This window comes from Rhinatrema bivittatum, chromosome 4 (genome assembly GCF_901001135.1).
Source record: "Rhinatrema bivittatum chromosome 4, aRhiBiv1.1, whole genome shotgun sequence".
Lineage (NCBI taxonomy): Eukaryota > Metazoa > Chordata > Amphibia > Gymnophiona > Rhinatrematidae > Rhinatrema > Rhinatrema bivittatum.
Genome location: NC_042618.1, coordinates 273,539,131 through 273,565,952, shown reverse-complemented (window position 1 = coordinate 273,565,952; position 26,822 = coordinate 273,539,131). Strand labels below are relative to the sequence as shown.

The window sequence follows — 26,822 nt, the reverse complement described above, 5'->3', positions numbered from 1 at the left end:
CGACGGGCTGTTGCCCTTACTATGTCAGATGGTGTACCGACATCATTGTTGTCTCCGTATAGCATAGTAAGGGCAAGGTCCGCCTGCGCCATTTTGGTTGTTGGCATCCGACTGCCCTACTGAATGCGATGTGTCCCGGATCGTTCCTGTGGTGCCGGCGGAGAAGCACGGACTTGTTTCAGGTGTAGTGTGTGATCGGAGTGCAGTGCATGGGTGGGTGGAAGAGGGTACTTTAATTTAAATTCGGAGGGTGTGTGAAATGCGTGGCTTCCCAATGTAGCAGCCAGGAATTCGTGTTTTGGTATGTTTTGGGAGGGTGGGTGAAGTAAGTGACATTGGCAGGCGTGTGGGTGGGAGTGTGTGGTGTGATGAGTGTGGATTTCTGTTATGAGGGAGTGTGAATGAAAGACAATAGCCCTATGTGGGGGTAGGGTGTGGTGTGTGAGTGTGTGTGAAAGGTGTAAGAGGTTGTGCTTGCGCTGACGGCCACCAGATGTCGCTGTTTTGTGTAAGCAATTTTTAAACTTGTATTACCTGTCACAGGTGTGACCTATATGTAATGTAAGTGTATAAGATCCTTCCCGTATAGGAAGTGAATGTTGTGTGCAAATTTGAACGTATTCGGTTAAGCGGTTGGCGAGATTAGCGACGACGTACAAACTATTTAACATTTTTATTTATATAGATTATCTAATTTTTATATTCTGCTTTTCAGCACTTAAAAGCGGATTACATTCAGATACTGTATGTATTTCCTAGCACTAAAGTTCATTTTCCAAACCCTTAACCATTCTTGTTTTTTCATGTCCCCTTTCATTTTTTCACCTATCTAGTGTCTACCCTGATACAGATTTCTATATCAACTTCAAACAAGCATATTTGCTCCTCAAGTCGCTGTGCAATGTTGATAATAAGGATATTGAAAAGAACCAGTTCTAGCACCGAGCCTGGGAGGTATCTCACCCCCCCCCCCCCCCCAAAAGTCATGTTACAGTCACTAGTGGACTTTGTATTGTATTGCCTAAGCAATTCCTCACCAATTTACAACTTTATGACCTACTGCCAAACCATCCAGCTCGAAACAAGGTTGCTATATGTAGCTGCAAGGCAGTGGTAAATTTTTTAAGTGGAAGATCTGCCTGCCTAACTCCATAGCCAGATAGCTAGGTAACTTTGAAAATATATCCCTTAATCATTTTGGTTAGTAGCTGTTTGCATAGATAATCCCTGATATGCCCTCCATAGCTTCCGGCTTGAGAAGAAGATGAGCTCAAGGCACATATTTATACCTCCAACATGAAAATCTTTGGATCTGCTCCCCATACTCTGCCTTTTTTAAAACCAAACAAAACCTATCATATACATACATTCCAGCTATAACATATTCATATTCTACTACTGAATATGAATATTCTTACATTAATTATTCTTATACATCTACCTTGCTGTGTACATTCTGGTACCAGTCTCTTGTTTACTGAAATATTTATACCAAGATGTTTTAGAAGGTCTCTGTAATCCAGTGTATTTTTTCTGTTAGTGCAATAGCGATTCCAAAATCTGCAAAATAGAAAGTTTTGGAGGTCAGAAATTACAATTAAAATGTAATCAAAAAAGGAAAACTACAATAAAAGTTATGAGATCCACAGAATATGGAAATTAGTTTAGAATGGGCAGAAGAACAAATTAACTTTACTGCAGAAAGTATATACGACATCAGTGGTATAATGGGTACATGATCAATCAAACTGATTGACAGGCGAGATAAGGATGACAGCAGCCAATCATTGTTCACTTCCGGTCTAAGCTCCGCCCCAGACCCCGCCCATGCTCCTCCCCAATAAAAGTGAATGGAGAGGCCCCTCCTAAGCCTCGCCCCCAAAACGCCCCTATGATGTCACTGGTAGCCCCGCCCTCACACCATCCCAAGCCACACCCCCTATGATGTCACAGGTATGACATGACCAGAAGTCCACCCCCTCACCAGCCAGTATGCTAAAGACTTTCAGACCGACACTGTCCACAGCATACTTGACATTAGCTCTCAGCAGAGACTGTTCATGTCATGGTTCATTTGGTCCATCAGGTTTTGAACGGTTGCATAATACCCTCTTCATACAACAAATTGATGCTCCGTGCTTCCTTCACCCATGGTGATAACATACTTATGGTCTTCTTTAATATTATCCCATGTGTTCAGGTACTGTATTTCCACCAGACCCACTTCCCACAGACCCTGTAGGTCCAAAGGCTTAGCTAGTTGTGTGGTGAAATTAGAGCTGGTGTTTTGTGGAAATATTCTCACAGAGGCATTACTAGGCAGCGTTATGCAAAAACCACCTTCCTTCATTTTTTTTCTTTTTATGATACAAGGCCTTTTCAAATCAAACGTCTTGAATCTCTGATGCTTTTATCCAACTGTTACATTTTTCAGGCCACCCTCGTCATTTCACAAAACACTGCTTGTTCTTACCTCTCCCTTTTACCTTTAGAACCTTATCAATGCGGTATAGTCTGTCCTGCTGAGGGCTGACTTTCTGTAATTTTTTAGGATAAAAAGAACCTTGCATGGCTTCCTCACCATAAGGGAACATGCAGCTCGCGCTGGGCGATTGTTGGCGAGAATTTCCCTGATGAAGCCCGGAGAGTACGGGTGAAACAAGGAGTCCTTGTCGGATGGGTCCAGTGGATGGTGCCGACTTTGTTTTGGAATATTCGAATGAGTAGAATTTATTGGGTGGATATACTGTGAAAACTTTTAAAAGAATTCAAAAAGTTTTGTGGATACATTGTGAAAACATCTAAAAGAATCCGAAAGAATTTAAAAGTTTTGCTATTTTCAAAAATATTGAATATTTGGAGTGGAGTATACATAGTATATATTTTTGGTGTAATTTGAATTTTACTTGTATCACATGGGGATTGTGCAATTTATGGTGGGTAGTTTTAAAGTGTGAGATTGAATGTTTGGGTTATGAATGTATGTTTGTGCTAGATAGCAGTTATTGTCTAGATAGGATTGTTTTAATATGTGATCTTTTTTTTTTTAATTCTTTATTTATTGATTTTTAAATACAATACATAAATATAGCTATTGTATTAGTAAAAATACAGAACAGGAACAAGAAAAATGTCAATGCAAATTATTAAACTATGTATATCTATTTTTCCATTTTTCTGTAATCTATTGCAAGAAAATAAAGAGAAGATGTAGTATATTGGAGCAAACTACAATGAAAACACTTTTTATAAGTAAAAGTAAGCTAGTTCCCCTTCCTATCTAGTTCTCCCCCGACTTATCTAATCCCACGAGAGTACTGAGATGTACAGGATCAGTGTAGTGATAAGTCTGCCCTTTCATTTTGACTATACATTTACAGGGATAACGAAGCAAAAACAGCCCTCCCCTTTCAAGTACAGTTTGTCTCAGAGCGAGAAATCTTTTCCTCCTGAGTTGCGTTGATTTAACTATGTCTGGATATATCCAGATTTTATAACCATAGAAAGTTTTCAGTCTATTTCGAAAAAAGTATCTTAATATGTTTTCTTTATCTGAAATAAAGGCTAATGTGACTAACATGTTACCTCTCTTCTCAATTACTAATTCATCCTGAGATTTTTCTAAAAGTTCTGATAAGTCTAGTGATAGCTCAGCATTATTCTTTTGTTCCTCAGCTTTTCCTATTGTTTGTTGTTCAACTACTTGTGTTTGTTCTTTTACTACAGTACCAATATTTGTTTTGGTATTAATATAGAAAGCTTTAACTATTGTTGGCATGAGTGCCTCCGGAATCTGTAATATTTGTAGAACATAAGATCTAAACAGTTCAATTGGATTTACCTTACTAGTGATTGGAAAATTTATAATCCGTAAATTCAATATCCGGGAATAATTCTCTATATTCTCTATCTTCCTCAACATCTCAGTCTCTCCTTTTATCTGATGTACCTGTATTTTTTCTATTTGTGATACCCTTTGTTCCATAACTTTCATATCTTTCTGTTGTGCTATCATTACCTCTGCATTACTTTTCACAACTGAATTAGTCTCATTTACTGCCTGTGTTAAATTATTTATGGAAGAGTCCAATTTAGTCAAGAATGTCCATAACGTTTCTAGTGTTATACTTTTAGGTCTCACAGTCAATTCATGTAATATTTTCTTCTCATTTGCAACCTCCTTTTTTCCTTTTATACCCTTTTCAGATGTTTGGTCTCGTTCAGTTTTTGTATCTGTACTTGTGGGGGGTACAGTCTCTACATTCAAAATCTCCAGTTCGTCTCCATTTGTTACTCCACTTTCTTCCATACTCCCAGTTTCTCCTTAGGGATTTATTGGCTTATTGAGGAATATTATCCCTTCTTTGCCTGGAGGTGTTGGTGTGCGCGGGGCCCCTGGACTTAGAGAGATGTCCTCGGCCAGTGGGGATATAATATGCTCCATATCAGTCCCCACAACGGCCCCCTCAACAGGGGTATTTTGTGGGGAACTAAGCCAATCTGTCACAGTCCTTTGAGCAGAGTTCACTATTGGAGTGCTTGAAATTGGCCTGATTTTGGCCTTACGTTTCGTATACGGCATAAATATATCTATTGAGCGAAACTCTGTTCCAGACGGGCAGAGGCTTTGCTTACTTATTTATCAAATACACTTCTCTTTAGGGAGGTAAGGAGTTAACTTAGAATACAAGTTGTCTTACTTGCAGCTGTATCTCCTGATTAGAGAAAAATAACTTTTATCAGATTATTTCTCAGAAAAGCTTTACCTGCGTATCCGGCGAATCTGGCGGATCTGGTCGGAGCCGGTCAGAGCCGCGCGCCCCTTAGGCGCGCGGCTTTGGCAGCGCGCCGTCGGCAGCTACGCGCCGTCAGGAATTCAATTTATGTAAATGTTCAGCCCCTCCTATTGACGTTGCAGCCGATGGTTGGCTGTACTGGATACCGTCGGGGCAGGCTCGCGTCTACCCCCGGAAGTCCCGTTTCAGTTGGAAAGCGAAGGTAAAAACCTTAATTCAGGTAGGCAGCCGCAGGGAAGCAGGAAATCTTAACGAGATCAGCAGGTAATATCTCCTCACCTCAAGTGAACTCACAGCAGGCAAGACTTTATAATCCCTTTCGGCCCCTCCTATTGACGTTGCAGCCGATGGTTGGCTGTACTGGATACCGTCGGGGCAGGCTCGCGTCTACCCCCGGAAGTCCCGTTTCAGTTGGAAAGCGAAGGTAAAAACCTTAATTCAGGTAGGCAGCCGCAGGGAAGCAGGAAATCTTAACGAGATCAGCAGGTAATATCTCCTCACCTCCTTAATATGTGATCTTATGAATAAAGAATGACAATCATATAAACATGATATGTATAGATTTATTAGTTCTCTTATATCGATGTGATTATATATTCAGAGAGAACTTAGTGTATATTTGACCCTCAGTGTGTAATACTCGAAATAAGACTGCAGAGAAGTTTGAAACTATTTAAACTAAGTCTAAAAACCTGGCTTTTTAAACAGGCTTTTTATAAAGAGAATGAAGAAAACAAATGAAAGCTAAGTAAGCACCAAGTATTCAGTTTTTTAATTTCTTCTTTACTATCTCCAAATACATATTAGAGTATTAACGTTAGATTTTCTCCTTTTTTAACCTTAACTGATAATAAAGAATTCCCTCCAAGTTTGGAGATATCACTGTTTAGCGACTGGGAATGAAAATGATTGGATAGTGTCAACAAATGGATGAATGAAGAGTTTATGTGTCTTCTTTCTTTTGACACTTTAAAGGAAACATGAGAGATACCTAGATCTCAATGTTTCACCTACTTTCAGGGTCATCACTACTGCTTGCACATTTGCAACGGAAACCTGGGATGTATTAGAGCAACACATGCTGAGGGAAGCTTTTGGGATACTATTCCAAAATCTAATAAAATTGCTATTTGGTCAGATCATCTTCTTTCCTTGTTGCTCTATTCTCATGTTACTAAGTTGGAGGTGCAATGGAGTAGGGACTTGAGGAGGAAGTCATTGAGGAAATTCTTATGCATGCTTTTGCAGGAGTTTACAAGTACTTCATGTCCACTAATATGAGAGCAATTCAATTCAATTCAAACTGCTCCACAGAGTGTACATTACTACAGTGTTGGGGTATCGCATAAAGTTATGGAATGCTGCCTTATGCTTGAAGTGTTAAACACAGGAAGGTACTTTATGCCACATGTTCATAGGGTGTCATAAACTACAAGCTTACTGGAGTAGGGTTTATACTGCCCTGGACCGGATTTTGGGAACTTGTATTTCTTGGTCGGGCTTATTGGGGGAAATAAATTTCTGGCTGTTGCGCTTCTAACTGGCCAAGAAAGTAATATTGTTAAATTGGAAAAATGAGGAGCTTCCTTCCTTTAAGTCTTGGAGAGAGCTTGATACAAACTTTGTATACAGAAAGCCTACATAAGACCAGTAGTTCACTAAAAGTAAAACCTTTAATTAACTTAAAAGGTAATTTTCAATTATGGGAACACATTTTAAGATTTTTCAAGTGATGGATAAGAGTTTTCAGACTCATAGTGGTGTATAGTCTTTGCAGGATTGAAGATTGTTGTGGGGGATGTTGCAGACAGACGGTGGACCTTTTGGGCCGGCCTGGCGGAGGGTGACGGTTGGAAGAGAGAACTCCACGGACATGGAACAGGCCGGGAGGCGGTACCAAGACAGACACAGAGATGAGGTCTTCACCCTGGAAGCCCGAGATTCCCCCGGGAGGAGCCCATGAGGACCCAAACTGCTGGGTCTTAGGCGACAGCAGCGAGACTTGAAGAGATGATGGAATCTTCACCCTGGAAGCCAGAGATCCCCCCAGAAGAAGCCCGTGAGGACCCGGACCACTGGGACTTAGGTGACAGCAGCGGACTTGAAGAGAAGACTGACCAGAAGTCGGGACAGGCAGCAGACACGGGGTATCAGAAGCGAAGCCGGAGTCAGGAACCAGGGAATCAAGCCAAGAAGAATCCAGAACCGAAGCGGACTCGGGAACAGCAGGATCAGGATCAGGAACAGCAAGACCAGGATCAGGAACAGCAAGACCAGGGTCAGGAACAGGAACAGCAAGACCAGGATCAGGAATAGCAGGACCAGGAACGTAGCAACCAGTGACTCCGAAGAGAGAACTTCGTTGCAAGGCGATTTCCTAAGTCAGACGCAGGGTTTAAATACCCTACCGGCGTCTGAAGTCATCCAGGGGGCTGGCCGGGACTCTGAAGGGCTGGACCTTTAAAAGGGCCTCCCTCGCGCGTGCCTACAGAGGGGGCGGAGCCATAATCGGGGCTTGGCGGCATCTCCCTTGTGGAGATGCCGCCGCAGAGAGGCCTGGTAGGCCTGAGGACTGCCGGACCCTGTCGCGGACCACGGCCCGAACGAGCAGGTAAGAACCCGGTTGCCAGCCTAGCGACCGTGGCTGCAACAGGGGAAGTATGAATGGTGTGCATGTGTGTGTGAGTGAGGGAGGGGGACCTTATTTAAATGGGGGACTGTTTATAATATATAAAGAAACAATTGAGTTACTAAAGTTTTGAGGTGTATCTTGTTTAAGTCTGTACTGTGGACATTATTAGTAGTAGTACTTTTTTCAGTGTTTTCTTCACATATATGTTTGTACCTTTATTTGGTGACTCTAATAATGAGAGACTTTAATTTAAAAAAAAAAACAAAAAACTATTAAGTTCCTGTATATTAATTCTTTATTACTGGGCATTCAGTCTGATGAATTTGTGCAATAGGGTCACAGAAGAATTATTTATCTATGGCACATAACTTCCTGAAATTCTATGGGATTTTTTTGCCTTTTTCTGAATAATCACACATAAATGATTAAACTAAACAAGAGTACATTAAAATAAGTTTAATTAAGTGAACTGATATTTTCCTTCAATCATAATATGCAACTATTTATTTACTTACTTATTATATTCAGAATCCTTCATTCTAAAGCAGTAGTTCTCAAGGATTCGTCTTAGTTCATGTCGTTGTATTTGCCCATTTTGGTTATAGTCAAAAAGACGCAATTCCCGGACAATATTCTTAATATTCTTTGAAATCTATGTATTAAAAAACACAGCATTAAAATAATAGACACAAACATAACTTGCTTTACTAATACCAAAAAAAGTCAGGTTTTCTAAACCTAATACGATACTTTTGCTACAATATTTCATATTTATTCTAATAGTTTTCTTTTTTTCCAATAACCAGTAATTTTAAGTTAGATGAAGGAATTATTGTATGATTTTTTTTACTGAATAGCACCATCCACTTATAATCAAATTTAAACACAAGTATCGAAGAAATGGCTCTGAAAATGTATGACAAATTTATTACCATAGAGAAAACAGGTTCAAAATACGATATCTTCAATCAATTAACATATATACAAAAATATAGGGGTAGATTTTCAAAGGTACGCTTGCTACCCGGCGCGCACACATGGACGCCCGATTTTATAACATGTGCGTGCAGGTGCGTGCATGTTATAAAATCAGGGGTTAGCGTGCGCAAAGTGGGTGCACACTAGTGCATCTTGCGCACACTGACGTCCGTGGCCTTCCCCCATTCCCTCCCCCTAAAATAACCTTCCCACCCGTTCCCCTAAACTTTCCAACGTCTAGTCCTATTCTAACCCCCCTGAACTCTATCTTACCTTTTGCTCCTGCATCTGGGCAGGTGCAAATTGCGCCGGTCGCCTGCTGGCACGCGATCCTCCAACACAGCAGCAAATGGCCGCTGTTCCGAAGGCCTCTGGCCCCGCCCCACCCCTGGACCGCCCCTTTTTTAAAGCCCCGGGACTTAGATGTGTCCCGGCAAGCGTAACCCACTCTACACGTGTAGAGCTTTTAAAATCCAGCCCATATTTAATTATAAATAACTCTTATTAATATTTCTTATTTAACACAGCATACGACGCCTTGAAGGTGCCAAGGTTCAATCTACGGTCTCTTGCCACAAAATGGGCTGCAATTGGTGTCAGATATAGGTTCTCAATGCTTTCAATCATCTGCTGGTTTTTCAAAAAAGTGCAAAAATCTACATACATCTATACGGTGAACAAAACCCATACAAAAATCTGAAAAACTATCTAAAAAAAAGCCCTCCGTCAACAATATTGTAATCAAAAAGGCATTAGCTCATGGCACAAAACCACTGAAGTCATAGGAAACGCTGTGCTCAATGTAAGAACATAAGAACATAAGAAAATGCCATACTGGGTAAGACCAAGGGTCCATCAAGCCCAGCATCCTGTTTCCAACTGTTATGAATCGCCCTGCCCGTGGGTTTCCCCGCGAGCAGGTGCTGCTGACTCACCATGCTGTCTTGTCTTCGCCGCCACAGCAGGATGCCGCCATCAGCCTGCCCACGCGGCCCGGAGGCTGCCCTGCATCATCCTCTTCACCGCGGCCGGAGCCGCGGACTTTCTGCTTCTCTTTGGGGCTGGGACTGCCCCCGATGCTGTCTTCTGTCTTCGCGGCGTTTAGGCCACATCCCCGGGCTGGCCAGCGGCTGGAGATGCCCCGGGGGCTCCTTGCAGCGGCTGGAGCCGCTGCCGACGTCAGGGCCTATAAAGGGCTGCTCTGTTTGTTGTCCAGGGCCTTGCATCGTTGTGGAGTCTTCGCTCTGGAGGCTCCGGCCTGCCAGAGCCCATGTAAGGTCTTCTAGTCTTGTGGAGCTCCTCATCATGATGTCTTCTTGTCCTACCATGCCATGTCTTCGTGCCTGAGGTCCTTGTCCAGGTGTCTTGATCCTCTACGTCCTGGTGTTCCTGCCTTCCGTGATGTTTATTCCTTCGTCTCGCCTTCAACGCTCTCGAGTCTTCTGGTCCGGTAGGCCGGGGGTCCCTCAGATGCAGTACTCCTGAGTGGACTAGCCTGCTGGTGGACGGTTGTCCTGTGCTCCTGAGCCATCAAGTCCCGGATGTGTGTTCCTGTGCTGTCCCGCTCCCGTCGTGTCCGTGACCAGCCTCTGGGGGCTGTGTAGGGCGCGTACTGGGACAGGGTGGTCCGCGACTCAGTCCCGCGGGTGGCCTAAGTAGGGCGCCCTGAGAGACAGTGCCAATGTCCATGCCTTGCATTGCCTATGTGGATGTCAAGAGTCTTCGTCCCATGTGATGCCGTTGCATCAACCCAAGTCTTCGTCATGGATGCCGTCGCATCAACCCTGAGTCTTTGTGCCATGTGATGCCGTCGCATCAACCCTGAGTCTTCGTGTCAAGGTCCGTCTGCCCTCAACCTCAGGCCAAGCCTGCTGCTCCATGCTGCTCGCAGCAGGTCCGAAAGGGCCTGGAATGGTCGGAGGACCATTCACCTTCCATCATCCTTGGATGTTGGCCATGGGAGCTTGCCGGCCTGGCCGAGGGCACGATTGTTCAGCCACGCGGAGCCACCGTCAACCCTTGGCTCGGCCCTGAAGGTTGGGGTCGGGCTGTGGCCCCTGGGCACACGAAAAACACCGTTCACAACACCAACAGTGGCCAATCCAGGCCATAAGAACCTGGCAAGTACCCAAAAACTAAGTCTATTCCATGTTACCATTGCTAATGGCAGTGGCTATTCTCTAAGTGAACTTAATAGCAGGTAATGGACTTCTCCTCCAATAACTTATCCAATCCTTTTTTAAACACAGCTATACTAACTGTTATATTCAATGCAGGAAAACCGACCAACATGGCACCATGTTTCGGCATCGAAACACCTGCATCAGGGAATCGATTTACCTAAAAAAATAAGGCAAAAAATAATCATTATCTCACACAATAGTGCAACCTACAAAGCAACATAAACATAGACAGGACCAAACTACAAAGCAACAATACATTACCACAACTGCCTCAATAGGCATTTAAAAATTGCTACCAGCTTTCAAATCGCCACCACTGTTGGAAATTAAATAATCATGACCCGCCCCTTGGAAAAATCTCTCAACCAATCAAAACAAATATCCAGCATCCATCCAAAACTCTATCTATATGGCAGAGTAAAATCTCTCCAATATATTCTTTTCTATCTGCCCTATCTGAACAATATGTGATTCTGAATGGTATAAAATACATCTATTAAACTTAACACACAGCCCAGTTTATCTTTATTTATTTATTTATACACTTTTATATACCGAAGTTTAGCGAGAGGCCTTCATTCTGGTTTACAGGTAAAACAACGAATTACATGTGAGACAATAACTGGTATGACACCATAACTGGTATGACACCATAACTGGTAAAACAGCCAATATTGAGAGGTTATAACAATGAATGCAAAACTTTTATGGCTAACAGCTTCTGTAGCAACCAAATGGATTATCGTCAGATGTAAAGAGAAAAACAGTCAGTGGTAGTATTTAACTATCGGTGATAGTATGCGGTGTCTTTAGTGGTAAGAGTGATTAGCAAATCCCATCTTTGAAGGCTTGTCTGAAAAGCTAGGTCTTGAGTTCTTTTTTGAATATTTTAGTATTGTTTTGTAATCGTAGGTATTCAGGTAGTGAATTCCAGAGGTAGGGTCCTGCTAATGAAAAGGCTCTGTTTCTTACAGTGGATAGTTTGGTGTTTGATATTGATGGTATGTCTAGTTGTGTTTTGTTAGTTGCTCTAGTATAGCGTTGAGAAGTGTGTTTCTGAATAATGTTATTTAGGCATGTGCTTTCACTGTTGTGAATTGTTCTGTGTATAATGGTTAGAGTTTTATCTTTGATTCTCTTTTCTATAGGTAACCAGTGTAGACTTTTTAGCACCAAAGTGATGTGGTCATTTCATTTGTGACCGGTGAGGATTCTGGCTGATGCGTTCTGTAGCAATTAGAGTGGTCGTATGGTAGCTTTGGGAAGGCCTATCAGGAGTGAGTTACAGTAGTCGAAGCTAGAGAATATGAGTGATTGTAGAATGGTTCTGAATTCAGGGAGATATAGCAGTGGTTTTAGGTGTTTGAGTATTAATAGTTTGTGGAAGCCATCTTTGATTTTCATTGAGATGTGTTTTTTGTAGTTAAGCTCTGGGTCTAACCATATTCCTAGATCTTTCACGTTGTCTTTTAGTTTGATGTGTGTGTTGTCAATTTGTATGTTGTGGTTAGTGTTGATTCCAGAGTTTTTTCTTTCAAGTAGTATGCACTCAGTTTTGTCCATGTTAAGACATAGCTTCATGTGGTTTAGCATGCTTCTTATGGTGTCGAGGTAAGTGGCTGAGAGTTTCAATGCGTTTTCGATGGTGTTTGTTATGGGAATGATTAATTGGATATCGTCGGCGTACATGTAGTATGTGACGCCAAGACTCGTGAGGAGCTGGCAAAGAGGCAGTAGATATATGTTAAACAGGGTGGCTGAAAGTGCGGATCCTTGGGGTACTCCTGTTTCAAGAGGTATGGCATCTGATGATTGGTTGTTGATGTTTACTTTGAAGAATCTGTTTTTAAGGAAGGATGTAAACCAGTCGAGAGTTTTGCCGGAAAGACCGATGTCAGCTAGTCTGGATATTAAGCTTTTATGTTCAACCATGTCAAATGCAGCAGAAAGGTCGAGTAGGATTAGGATGTATTTTTGTCCATTGTCGAAGCCTCTTATTATTGTGTTTGATAAGTTGAGTAGCAAGGTTTCTGTACTATGATTTTTTCTGAATCCATGTTGGGTGGGGTGTAAGATGTTGTTTGTTTCGAGATGCTCGTTGAGTTGTTTAAGCGCTGCTTTCTCCATCAGTTTGGCGAGGAGGGGTAAGTTTGAGATTGGTCGGTAGTTGTTCAGATCATCTGGGTTGAGGTTCTTTTTTTATTATGGGTTTAACTGTTGCGATTTTTAGTTTGTCAGGAAGTTCACCTTCTTCTAGAGATTTATGAATGATTGCCATGATGGTTGGGGCAATGGATTGGGCTATTTCCTTTAGGGCACGAATTGGAATTGTGTCGAGTTCATGACAAGCTGGGTTTAGATTTCTTAATAGTTTCTCTGTTTCGGTAGTTGATATGGGATTGAAGGTGGACCAGGGTATTATATTATTGATGGTTTGCTGCTTATCTTGGTTAGTGGAATTGTTGATGTTTCCTGTTATTTTGCTGATTTTGTTTTTGAAAAACAGTGCAAGTTTTTGGCTTAGGCTTTTCGTTTTGGATGTTGGATTGTTGTTGTCTGATATTAGATTGTTTACTATGTTGAAAAGCGATTTTGAGTTGTTAGCGGAGTTTTGGATTTTTTTACAGTAATAGTCTCGTTTAGATTTGTTAATCAGCTTTTTATATGTTGCCAGCTGTGTGTGATATCTTTCAAGGGTCAGAGGACATTTATTTTTTCGCCATTCTTTTTCTTTTTTCCTTAGATTGGATTTGGTGTCTTTTAGTTTGGTGTTGAACCAAGGGTTTGCTTTTTCTCTTTTGTTCTTGACCTGTTTTGTTCTTTCTGGTTTTATGTTGTTGGCAATTTCCTTTGTAAGTTGGTGCCATGAGTGGGTGGCCATATTTATGTTAGTGAGGTCTAGATTTGTTAGATGTTTTCAGAGTTCTTGTTGGAGGAGGTCAGGTTGGAAGGGTGGTCTGTATTTCAAGGTATATGATTCATTTGTTTCAGACATGTTACTAATATTTGCTTGGGTCTTGCAGTGCAGGAGGTAGTGGTCGGACCATGGGACTGGTGTGTATGATATTGTTGTGCTTGTGAAGAAGTCGTTTGTGAATATCAGATCGTGGGTGTGGCCAGCTTTGAGTGTTGGGTTGGTTACCTGTTCGGTGAGTCTTAAAGTGGAGAGGACGTCAAGCATGGTTTGGCAGGTTTGTGATCTGGGGGTGATGTCCATGTGGAGGTTGAAATCTCCAAGTATAATTGTGGGTTTCTTAATGCTGATGTGTGTTATGAAGTGTTCTATGAGTGGGGATATGTCATCCAGAAGTCTGGAAGGGCAGTATACTATGCAGATTTGCAGGTTTTCTGAGTCGAAGATGGTTACTTCATATTGCTGCGGGAGCGTGTGTGGGACCGGTTTCATTGTGAAATGTTTTTTTATGATTAATAGTAATCCGCCTCCTTTGTGGGATTTTCGGGGAATTGAGAATAGGTCGTATGCATTGTTGTTAAGTTGGTTTGTGATAATGTGGTCTGTATTTTTAAACCAGGTTTCAGTCACAGCGATGAAGTCGGGTTTTTTTTTTGTATGATCTCTGATATGAGCATGAATTTTTTTGTTAGGGCTTGAGCGTTTATGAGGATGAAAGTGATCTGGAAAGAAATACGAGTGAGATAATCAAATTTGCAGATGACACAAAATTGTTCAGAGTAGTTAAATCACAAGCAGATTGTGATAAATTGCAGGAAGACCTTGTGAGACTGGAAAATCAGGCATCCAAATGGCAGATGAAATTTAATGTGGATAAGTGCAAGGTGATGCATATAGGGAAAAATAACCCATGCTATAATTACACAATGTTGGGTTCCATATTAGGTGCTACAACCCAAGAAAGAGATCTAGGGGTCATAGTGGATAACACATTGAAATCATTGGTTCAGTGTGCTGCGGCAGTCAAAAAAGCAAACAGAATGTTGGGAATTATTAGAAAGGAAATGGTGAATAAAATGGAAAATGCCTCTGTATCACGCCATAGTGAGACCGCACCTTGAATACTGAGTACAATTCTGGTAGCCACATCACAAAAAAGATATAATTGCGATGGAGAAGGTACAGAGAAGGGCTATCAAAATGATAAGGGGAATGGAACAGCTCCCCTATGAGGATGTTATGAATTGGAAGGTGGACCCTTGGTCCGGTGATGAATGTAAGTCCCACCGTCAGAAGGCGAGGCTAATCCCGAGGTCACAGGAGGTGATAGATGGAAATCTGGATGCAGGCGCCTCCTGCAGGTCGTGTAGTCCAGATAGCTGGCGCCTCCAGCAGGTCATGGGATCCGTAGCTGGCGCCTCCAGCAGGTCGTGGGATCAGAAGCTGGCGCCTCCAGCAGGTCGTGGGATCAGTAGTTGGCGCCTCCAGCAGGTCGAGGAATCATTAAGCACGGTTCAGAGATCAATGCCAAGGGAGCATCCACAGCCAGTCCAGAGGGCCAGAACCAAAGAATATTCCGCAGCCGGTACAGGGGTCAAGAGCCAGAATACTCCACAGCCAGTCCAGGGGTCGAGAGCCAGAATATACCACAGCCAGTCCAGGGGTCGAGAGCCAGAGAAGGAACAGCAGTCAGTCCAGGAATCAGGCACGGAGGGTCAAAAAGCAGGAACAAAACTCAGGAACAAACCACGAGAGCCAAGGAGCCAAGACAAGGTCTGAAGGCTCAGACCTTGCCTTAAATAGTTCCCCGATGATGGAGCCTACAGGAAGGAACCCAACCTACTTCCTGTAGAGGCTCCTTTAAATCCTGGTTACTGCCCTAGGGAACTTCAGGGGGTGGAGCTAGCCGCGCGGAGAGGACGACGCAGCCATGTTGGAGGCGGCAGCCACTGCCGCGGAAAAGGCCCGCCAATGCCGGCCTCAGCATCGGCAGTTGGCCCCACCGCTCTGGTGAGTGACCAGCCCCGGTCGCGGTTTGCCGCACCCGGCAGCCATAACAGAGGAAAGACTAAAGAGGTTAGGACTTTTCAGCTTGGAGAAGAGACGGCTGAGGGGGATATGATAGAGATGTTTAAAATTATGAGAGGTCTAGAACGGGTAGATGTGAATCGGTTATTTGCTCTTTCGGATAGTAGAAAGACTAGGGGGCACTCCATGAAGTTAGCAAGGGGCACATTTAAAACTAATCGGAGAAAGTTCTTCTTTACTCAACGCACAATTAAACTCTGGAATTTGTTGCCAGAGGATGTGGTTAGTGCAGTTAGTATAGCTGTGTTTAAAAAAGGATTGGACAAGTTCTTGGAGGAGAAGTCCATTACCTGCTATTAAGTTCACTTAGAGAATAGCCACTGCCATTAGCAATGGTTACATGGAATAGACTTAGGGGCAGATTTTAAGAGCCCTGCTCGCCTAAATCCGCCCAAATCCGGGCGGATTTAGGCGAGCAGGGCCCTGCGCGCCAGTGAGCCTATTTTACATAGGCCTACCGGCGCGCGCAGAGCCCCGGGACTCGCGTAAGTCCAGGGGTTTTCTGAGGGGGGCGTGTCGGGGGCGTGTCGGGGGGCAGGCCCGAACTGCATGGCGTTTTCGGGGCGTGTCGGGAGCGTTCCGGGGGCGGGCCCGGGGGCGTGGCCGCGCCCTCCGGACCCGCCCCCAGGTCGCGTCCCGGCGCGCTAGCGGCCTGCTGGCGCGCGGGGATTTACGTCTCCCTCCGGGAGGCGTAAATCCCCCGACAAAGGTAAGGGGGGGGTTTAGACAGGGCCGGGCGGGTGGGTTAGGTAGGGGAAGGGAGGGGAAGGTGAGGGGAGGGCAAAAGAAAGTTCCCTCCGAGGCCGCTCCGATTTCGGAGCGGCCTCGGAGGAAACAGGGATAGGCTGCGCAGCTCGGCACGCGCAAGGCTATCAATTCCATATAGCCGGCTATACGGAATTGATAGCCTTGCGCGCGCCAATCCAGGATTTTAGCGGCTATGCGCGTACCCGCTAAAATCCCACGTACTTTTGCTTGCGCCTGATGCGCCAGCAAAAGTACGCCAAATCGCGCGGTTTGAAAATCTACCCCTTAGTTTTTGGGTACTTGCCAGGTTCTTATGGCCTGGATTGGCCACTGTTGGAAACAGGATGCTGGGCTTGATGGACCCTTGGTCTGACACAGTATGGCATTTTCTTATGTTCTTATGTTTTTTTTATTGAATTATTGAAGAGGATATTGATTAGATGTCCATGTCTTTCATGATGGTTTGATTTGGGTGTTAAGGCCATCTTTGTTTGGAGTTTTGGTAGGAAGTGTTTTTTCTTTCAATTATCTGAGTTATGGAAGTTAATTTGAGTTGGAAGGGTGGTGATTTGAAGAGTTGGAAGAGTTGGTTCTTGTTGATTCTCGAGGGGGACGTGCTAAGGGGTGCGCCAAGGGGCATGCCCCTTTGTCACACGCCAAAGGCGCGTGATGCCAGGGGCACGCTACATTTGTTTTTGTAGTTGGGTCCCACGCCACCGCCTTGGGTGTGTTGGTGGGCGGGATCAGAGCTTTCAGGGTCTTCCTGGTCTAGCCGTGGGTTTGTTGCACTGCGCAGGCTCATGTGGAGGTATGTCGAGGAGGTGGGGCCGGTCGGGGCCGGGCCTGCTGAGGAGGTGAGTCCGGTCGGTTTCGGACCTCCGAGGAGGTGGGTCTGGTCGGCGTGGTCAGGATCGCGGTCGCGTCTGGGAGGTTTCGGTCATGGCGTGGCCTTCCGTGAGGGAGGCCGGATCCAGGTTGTGTATGCTGGCTAGCGGCTTGCCGTGGAGGCGAGTCACTGGTGTTGGGTGCATCTGCCGGCTGCAAAAAGGGGGCTAAGGCGCGCTACCTTTGTTTATGTAGTCGGGTGCCACGCCGCCGCCACCTTGGGTGTGTCGATGGGCAGGATCAGAGCTTTCAGGGCCTTCCTGGTCTAGCCGTGGGTTTGTTGCACTGCGTGTGCTCATGTGGAGGTATGTTGGGGTCGGGCCTGTCGAGGAGGTGGGGCCGGTCGGGGCTGGGTCTGCTGAGGAAGTGAGTCCAGTCGGGGCCGGGCCTCCGAGGAGGTGGGTCCAATCGGGGCCGGGCCTGCTGAAGAGGTGAGTCCGATCAGGGTCGGGCCTCCAAGGAGGTGGGTCTGGTTGGGGTGGTCGGGATCGCGGTCGCGTTCGGGAGGTTTCGGTCGTGGCGGGGCCTTCCGTGAGGGAGGCCAGATCCGGGTTGTGTATGCCGGCTAGCGGCTCGCCGTGGAGGCGAGTCGCTGGCGTTGGGTGCGTCTGCCGTCTGCAAAAAGGAGGCTGAGGCGTGCTACCTTTGTTTTTGTAGTCAGGTCCCACGCCGCCGCCTTGGGTGCGTCGGTGTGCGGGATAAGAAAATTATTCCTTACCTGCTAATTTTCGTTCCTGTAGTACCATGGATCATTCCAGACTGTAGGTTATATTCCCTGTCCAGCAGATGGAGTTAGAACCAAAAATTCCCAGGGGAGGACCTATATATCCACGCCTCCCTCGCCTCAATCCTCAGTAACTGGACTAGCAAAGCCAAGACGAGAAGAGACAGAACCAGAGGAATCAATTAATCTCAAAAATATAGAGAAAAAATAACAGCTGTAAGTGACAGCAACTAACTTGTACTCAAAAAACTGTAACTGAGAACTTGCAAACAGCACTGTGTTCAAAGACACAGCTCGCAATAACTAGAGATACAGAGTGAAAATATTGTGAAGACAGGAAAGCAGGGATGGCCCACAAAGAACTCCCAAAACCAGGGAGGGGTCTGGAATGATCCATGGTACTACAGGAACGAAAATTAGCAGGTAAGGAATAATTTTCTTTTCCCTGTACGTACCAGGATCATTCCAGACTGTGGGATGTACCAAAGCTTCCCCATCATGGGTGGGTCGCGGACAGCCCTGCCCATATGACCCTGTCTCCAAGCTGACCGTGAGACGGCGCGCAAATGTCTAGACGATAATGTCTTGCGAAAGTGTGGAGAGACTTCCATGTGGCCGCCCTACAGATTTCCTGAGAAGAAACTGCAGAACTTTCCGCCCACGACGTCGCTTGAGCGCGGAGAGAATGTGCCTTAACAGCTAAAGGTGGAGACTTACCCACTCCGATGTATGCGGCTATAATCGCTCCTTTCAGCCAGCGAGCGATTGATTGTTTGGATGCCATGCAACCCTCCCTGGGTTCCGACCAAAGGACAAACAAATGATCGGAGAGTCGAAATTCATTAGTGACCTCCAAATAATGTATCAAAGAACGTCGGACATTCAACCGACGTAGGTCAGAAGAATCAGAGGATAAAAATGACGGAAGCTCTATCGATTGGTTGAGATGGAAAGTCGAGACCACCTTCGGCAGAAAAGATGGAACTGTCCGCAGGGATACTCCCCCTGGCGTGAAACGAAGGTATGGCTCCCTACATGATAGAGCTTGTAGTTCAGAGATCCGACGTGCTGAGCTGATCGCCACCAGGAAGATGGTCTTAAGGGTGACATCCTTGAGTGTGGCCGAAGTCAGAGGCTCAAAAGGCGGTGCACATAGAGCCCGGAGTACCAAATTGAGATTCCAAGAAGGACAAGGTGGTCTAATTGGAGGCTTCAAGTGTTTTACCCCCTTTAGAAAACATAGGATATCTGGATGTGAGGCCAGAAGCTCCCTGTCATTACTACGTAGGAAGCTCCCAACGCCGCCACCTGCACACGAAGAGAATTATAGGCAAGGCCCAAATCCAGACCAGCCTGTAGGAAGGAAAGCACATGTGTCACAGAGGCCTGCATTGGTAGAATCGATTTTGACTCGCACCATTCCTCAAAAACCTTCCATACTCTGACATAAGTAACCGACGTGGATGTCTTCCTAGCTTTCAGGAGCGTGGAGATGACAGATTCTGGATATCCGCGCCGTCTCAATTGACGCCTCTCAAAAGCCAAGCCGCAAGATAGAAGCGATCTGCCTCCTTGAAAAATATTGGTCCTTGGCGAAGAAGACGTGACAGATGACTGAGCCAAAGAGGGCCGTCTACTGCCAGATTGAGAAGATCTGCAAACCATGGTCGACGAGGCCACTCTGGTGCAACTAGGATCACCGGACCTTGATGCATCTCTATCCGTCGGATAACCTTGCCCACTAGAGGCCACGGAGGAAAGACATACAGGAGACACTGTCGAGGCCAGGGAAGAACCAGCGTGTCGACTCCTTCCACGCCGCGCTCTCGCCTGTGGCTGAAGAACCGGGCGGCCTTTGCATTTGTCACGGTTGCCATTAGATCCACATGGGGTCTCCCCCAACGCTGTACTATCCTTCGCATTGCGTCCTCCGAGAGTTCCCACTCTCCGGGATCCAGGTGTTGTTGACTGAGAAAATCTGCCTGAACGTTGTCCACGCCCGCTATGTGCGAAGCCGCTAGCTGCTGTAAGTGTAGCTCCGCCCATGTCATCAACTCGGTCTCCAACGAGACTAGATGGCTTCTGGTGCCCCCCTGGTGATTGATGTACGCCACTGTAGTTGCATTGTCCGAAAGAATCCAAACCGCTCGACTGCGTACCAGTGGGTAGAACCCCTGCAGTGCTAGACGGACTGCTCTGGTCTCCAGCCGATTGATGGGCCAAGTGGACTGTTCCATCGTCCATCGGCCTTGGAGAGACCTGTCCTGACAGAATGCCCCCCAGCCGGTGAGACTGGCATCCGTGGTGACGACCACCCAATCCGGGTTCTGTAGAGACACACCCTGAACTAATTGTTGAGGGTCCAGCCACCACTGTAAGCTGAGCAAGACAACATCCGGGATGGGCAGTACTGCTTGAAAATCTCTCGACACTGGGTTCCATAGTGAAAGCAGAGATCTCTAGAGAGGCCTGAGATGAGCGAAGGCCCACGGAACCAAATCGATTGTTGAGGCCATGGTTCCCAGTACCTGGAGATAATCCCACGCCGTGGGAGCAACTAGTGCCATGAACCGTGTTACCTGAGCACGCAGAGCCCGAGCTCTGTCCGGGTGCAGAAATACCTTGGCTCGGCTGGTGTCGAAGTGTGCTCCCAGAAAATCCAGCGATTGGGACGGTATCAGTTTGCTCTTTGAGAAATTGACGATCCATCCCAGAGACTGAAGAAGCTGTACTACCCTGTCTACAGCACGGTAACCCTGCGTCCTTGACTTCGCCCGAATGAGCCAGTCGTCTAGATAGGGATGTACAAGGATACTCTGCTTGCGGAGCGCCGCCACCACCACTACCATGATCTTGGTGAAGACACGCGGAGCCGTCGCTAAACCAAAAGGGAGAGCACGAAACTGAAAATGCTGTCCCAAAATCTTGAAGCGTAAGAAGCGCTGATGATGGTGATGGATCGGGATGTGAAGGTATGCCTCTGTAAGGTCCAAAGAGGCCAAGAATTCTCCCGGATGCACGGCTGCTAACACTGAACGTTTCCATATGAAAACGAGGAACTCTGAGACACTTGTTGACCGTCTTTGAGATCTAGGATAGGTCGAAAAGTGCCCTCTTTCTTGGAAACCACAAAGTAAATTGAATAATGACCTTTTCCCAGTTCGGAGGCCGCTACCGGTACTATTGCCCCCAGCTGTAGCAGTCGATCGAGAGTCTGTCGGACTGCTAATTGTTTGAGACGGGAACCGCAAGGAGAAAACAGAAAACGATCTTGGGGTTCGTGTACAAAATCTTATACGTAGCCTTGTCTTAAGATGTCCAGCACCCATTGATCCGACGTAATTTGGGCCCACTCCTTGTAAAAGACAGTAAGGCGACCCCCCAGGTGGGGGATCCCCTCTTGGGTCCTTCTGGCATCATTGTGAAGCCTTCAAGGAAGGACCTGCCCCTTGAGTATCCTTACCATGGCGGCGCCCTCAAAAGGACCGGTTCCAGGTGTGTGATCTTGTAGAAGGAGCCTGAGGTGTCTGCTGTCTAGTAGGACGCGACCTCCGTTGATTCCGGTACCTATTTCTGGAGGAATAAAAAGATCTAGAAGAACGTGGACGATCTTCTGGTAGCTTGTGCACCGCATTCTCATTAAGAGATTTGATGATCTGATCCAAATCTTCCCCAAATAGGCACCTACCCTTGAAAGGAAGGGAACTCAGGCGCGTCTTAGACGAAGCATCTGCCGCCCAGTTGCGTAGCCACAAAAGACGACGAGCGGACACCGCCACCACCATGGAACGAGCGAGGACCCTTAACAGATCATAAAAAGCATCAGCTCCATAGGCAACCACCGCTTCAAGTCTATCAGCCTGAATAGTCCCTGCCTGTGGCAAAGATTGGGAAGTGAGAAGCTGTTGTTCCCAACGCAGAGCTGCTCGCTGTGCTAGGGAACTGCAGATAGCAGCCCTCATCCCCAACGCTGAGACTTCGAAGATACGCTTGAGGTAAACCTCGAGCTTGCGATCCTGGACATCCTTCAACGCCGTCCCACCCGTGACCGGGATGGTAGTATGTTTCGTGACCGCGGATACCGCTGAATCAACAGCAGGAACCTTAAGAATCTCCAAGAAATCTGTGGGGAGAGGGTATAACTTTTCCATGGCTCGACCGACTCGAAGATTGGCCTCAGGAGTATCCCACTCCCTTGAAATCAATTGCAAGATGTTGTGATGCGTGGGAAAAGCTTTCGCTAGAGGTCGTAAGCCCGCTAGGAGAGGATCCCCTTTCTTAATCTTCGGATCCTGAGCCACAGGATCCAGAGGAGGGTCAATGTCCATTTCCTGGAGGATGTGGGGGATGAGATCATCCAATTCCGCTGCTTGAAAAATAAGGAGGACCCTCGGGTCAACACCTTCTACCTGGGCCGCCAGGGAGGGATCATCCGCATCTGGATCTTGCCATGGATCCCCCGACGGTTGTTGCAGCGGTATAGAAATCACGGGGGGGGGGGGCTGAGTGGACCCCGCACCCCCTGTGGGCAAAGAAGCCCTCCCTAAGGGAGGGTCTGCCGTCGAAAGCTGTGTCAAGCAGGCCAGTTTGGGGGGAGGGGGACCCCAAATTCCAAGATTCGGATCCCTGCTCTGTAAAAATGCCTTGTGCATTAAAACAATGAATTCTGGCGAAAAAGCGGGAAGTGCTGATGAGGGGCTCCCCGAGACGTCGTCCCCTTGCCTGCCCTGGTCCGTTGCGCTCCGAAACTCCATACTGTTAGAGGAAACCTGGAGAGGAGCGTCGACGTCCTCCTCAGAGAGAGCTGCCTCCGAGTCAGCTGAGAAAATGGCCGCCGTTCCCGCGCTGAGGGGAAACGGGGCATGCCGCTTCCTGCCAGCGCGGTCCGACTCTCCTCCAAGCTGCCTACCAGGTAAGCCATACTCCCCCTCAGGAAAAGCTGAAGAAAATCCCTCTGAGGTCTGCTGAAGCCCGTGCCGAGCTCCAGAGCCGTTCGGCGATTTTTGCATCGCGGCGGGAGGGAGGGGGAGGGGCGGCTGCGGCGCACGGCAACAACTGAAGCGGCGAATTAATAAACCTCTTCGGCCTCCGGACCCCTCACCGTCCCCAAGAGACCATCGGGGAAAAACGCCGTCCCGACGGTGAGCAGCTCCGGGGAATGGGTCGTCGCAGAGCTGCAGGGCGGGAACTCCAATCACTCCCTGAAAGGGAGGAGGGGAAAAGGAAAACTCCGGGGCTAGGGGGAGCGGTCGGCACTACAGACTTTCACCCCTCATAAATTCCTGTTCCTACCAACGACTGTAAATGAAATAAAAATAACACTTACCACACTCTAGCCAGGCAAGGAAGAGGAAAAAAACAAAGAGATAGGAAGAGAGAAATAAAGTGACAGGCAAAAAACACAGCCTGTCAGCAAGTTCCTGACTGGAAAACAGTGTCTCTCTTTGAACGGAGTGGTCCTGTCAGAACACTACAGAACCTATCCCTTAGAAGAAAACCTTTATCTAATATTATTTAATTGATTCCTCAACGAGAAAATAAAACTAGAAAAGTGCTGGGGACCACCGTGTCCCCTGCTCAATCTGCTGGAGTTAGAACTATACTGAGGATTGAGGCGAGGGAGGCGTGGCTATATAGGTCCTCCCCTGGGAATTTTTGGTTCTAACTCCATCTGCTGGACAGGGAACATAACCCACAGTCTGGAATGATCCTGGTACGTACAGGGAACAGAACTTTCGGGGCCTTCCTGGTCTGGCCGTGGGTTTGTTGCACTGTGCAGGTTCACGTGGAGGTATGTTGGGGCCGGGCCTGTCGAGGAGGTGGGTCCGGTTGTTTGGATGTATAGAGTTCAACCAAAATATCCAGCGTTGTTCTTTTTTTTTTTAACTTTTTATTTATAGCAATTTTGAAAACAAAGCATACAACTTTGTATGGAAATTACAGGACATAGGAAACAAAATTAAGTAAAAGTATCAATACACAAACATAATAGTAACACTCTTTATGTCCTGATCATAGTAAAGAAATAAAAAAAAGAAGAGGAGGATTCACGGGAGAAAGGAGGAAAAAAGAAAAAAGAGGCAAGGCATTAGCAAGAGATCATGCCTGGAAATAAAGGCAGGATATTAAGACACTGAAGATAGAGGGGATGAAACCAAAACTTTCCTAGCATTTAGAAAAGTCTTCACTTATTCTGGAGAGAAAAAAACAAAAAAATCAGAAAGATGCTTAATAACATATTTACAGGGGTAACACAAAGTAAAAGTAGCATCAATATCTAATGTCTCTTTCTTCAAAACCAGGAATCCCCCTTCTTCTTTCTTGAGCATGAAGAACACAGAAAACATAAGAAAAAAAGTGAGTACAATCGCTCAAACATAACATACAAGAATCTAAAAACGTGCATCAAATGCATGCTCCTATCATTCATTCTTTTTAATGCACAATCCATAGTAAAGAAAATGCCCATTCTTACAGACTTACTCACTGATGCTAAACCATATTTTATAGCAATCACTGAAACATGGATAAAAAAAAAAATCTCTGACAACTTTTTAATTAACCAAATAGAAGACCCAACATACAAAACATTCTCAATCCCCAGACCAAAGAAAAAAGGCGGATGTCTCATGCTAATCATCAAAAAAAGCATGCAGATGAAACTTATTACAACTAAGATACGCTCCCCCTTCGAAATAGCACTTTTTGACTCCTCAAAGTTACAAATCTGTCTTTAGAACGAAACTGCTCCCCAGTCATGATCGCCAACCTAACACTCAATAAGCCAATCATCATCCTGGGCAATTTCAACTTACATATGGACACATGCCCACTCTCATCCACATGCAAAACAATCACGGATGCACTAGCATCAAAGGTGAGTAGAACAAATAGTCAATGGACCAACTCACAAAGCAGGACACATCCTCGACCTAGTTTTTATCAACACGGACACCTGGAACTCATACCAAACAGAAATAACAGAAATCCCCTGGTCAGACCACTCCCTCATCCAATCCACCCTGACCTACAACAGTATACCCACCAGAATCGAAAACAACATTAGAACCATCTCATACCACCCTCCATTTGATAGCGATACACTGCAACAAAATCCCAAGAAGAACTCAAGAACATTGACTTAACAAACGCAGAAACAGCCACGACCTCATGGCTCAAGATTACCAAAGCCGTAGCTGATAAAATAAACCCAACCATCATACAATCAATAAAAAAAATCCAAAACACCACAATCAATGGTACAATGACAGCATAAGATCAGCCAAACGGGAACTCAGAAAAAAGGAGAGATCATGGTGCAAGAATAAAACTGCCCCATTACTCAATGATTACCGATCCCAATTAGCAAATTACAAAAAAGTTATCCATAATACAAAGAAAGACTTCTACTCGACCAAAATAAATAAATACCAATAGAACCCCAGAATGTTTTTCACCATCGTACAAAACCTCACCAAATCACCAAATGAAATAAGAATACCTTCCAGCACAAGCAAAAGCAACGATTTTGCGGAATACTTCACTGACAAAATCAAAAAACTAATAAACAACTCCAACAGCACCAACACACACACCCAAACTCCAATATCATCTCTGAAAATAACAACTTGGCATAATTTCGACCCCCGCCTCCGCACTGGAAATCCAAAAAATCAAAAAAATGAATCTAGCCAACCATCCCATTGATAGCATCCCCATACAAACTATTAAACTTGGTATACTCCAAAGCTCAAATCTGCAAAGCGTGAAGTCAGGTATAGAGAAAAGACTTGGCGCAAGAACCCTTCAACCTCAAACCTCATGGCCTTTAAAACCCTAATGCACCAATACAGGATCTCCATTCTTCAGACAAAAAAGGACTTCTACTCTCAGAAAATTCATAACTTTATATTTGATCCAAAAGCCCTCTTCACCTTAGTTACATCCCTCACCAAACAACCTGCCTTCGCTTTTCCGGATGACAACGCAGCAAGTAAAGCCTCTGAACTTGCCACCTATTTTAAGAACAAAATTCCCAACCTCCTGGACCCTCTCAAGAAAATGAAAGCCACCACCCCTCCTCATCTACTCCCATCCCCTCCACAAATTACAGCAAGCCTTGAGATCCTTGAACCTGTCTCCACTTTGGAAATTGAAAATGTTCTAAAAAGACTTAAACCTTCTTCCCACCCACTAGATGCAATTCCAGCTAACCTCCTTATCGCAATCGCCAAAGACATCTCATACCCTATATCAAAGATCATCAATGTCTCTTTATTACAAGGTCTCGTCCCCACCCCACTCAAACTCGCCATCCTAAAACCTTTACTAAAAAAACCAAATATTTCCCCAGATAATCCAGCCAACTTCCGCCCTATAGCTAATCTCCCGATTATCTCCAAAATCATGGAAAAATTAGTTAATAAACAACTCGCCGAATACTTGGAAAACAACAACATCCTCTCAACATCTCAACTTGGGTTCCGCAAATCTAGAAGCACCGAATCCCTCCTTTTATCATTTTCAGACAATAGAGAAAAAACAATCCTCCCTCCTCATTCTACTCGACTTATCAGCAGCTTTCGACACAGTGAACCATGATATCCTCTTAGATCGTCTAACAGAGATTGGCATAAAAAACACCGCACTCAACTGGTTCTCATCTTTCCTCCAGAATAGGTTTTACAAAGTCAAGATCAACAGCAAAGAATCACTACCTTTCAGATCCACCATGGGAGTCCCGCAAGGTTCTTCTTTATCCCCAACATTATTCAACATTTATCTTCTCCCTCTATGTCAGCTCCTTTCCAAACTTAATCTCACACACTATGTTTATGCAGATGACGTCCAAATCCTTATCCCGATTAAAGATTCA

General features: G+C 45.5%; 1 long non-coding RNA gene across 4 annotated transcripts in view; it reads right to left on the bottom strand.

The window, feature by feature from the left end:
* The window catches only part of LOC115090696, a 381,113-nt gene that overhangs the window by 178,118 nt on the left and 176,173 nt on the right, over window positions 1–26,822 (bottom strand). For all 4 annotated transcript variants that reach the window (XR_003856471.1, XR_003856470.1, XR_003856473.1 and 1 more), the window contains exons 7-8: window positions 7,944–8,080; window positions 1,442–1,560 (exon numbers count right to left, since the gene is read on the bottom strand). This is a non-coding gene — a long non-coding RNA (uncharacterized LOC115090696). The remainder of the gene's footprint in view (window positions 1–1,441; window positions 1,561–7,943; window positions 8,081–26,822) is intronic.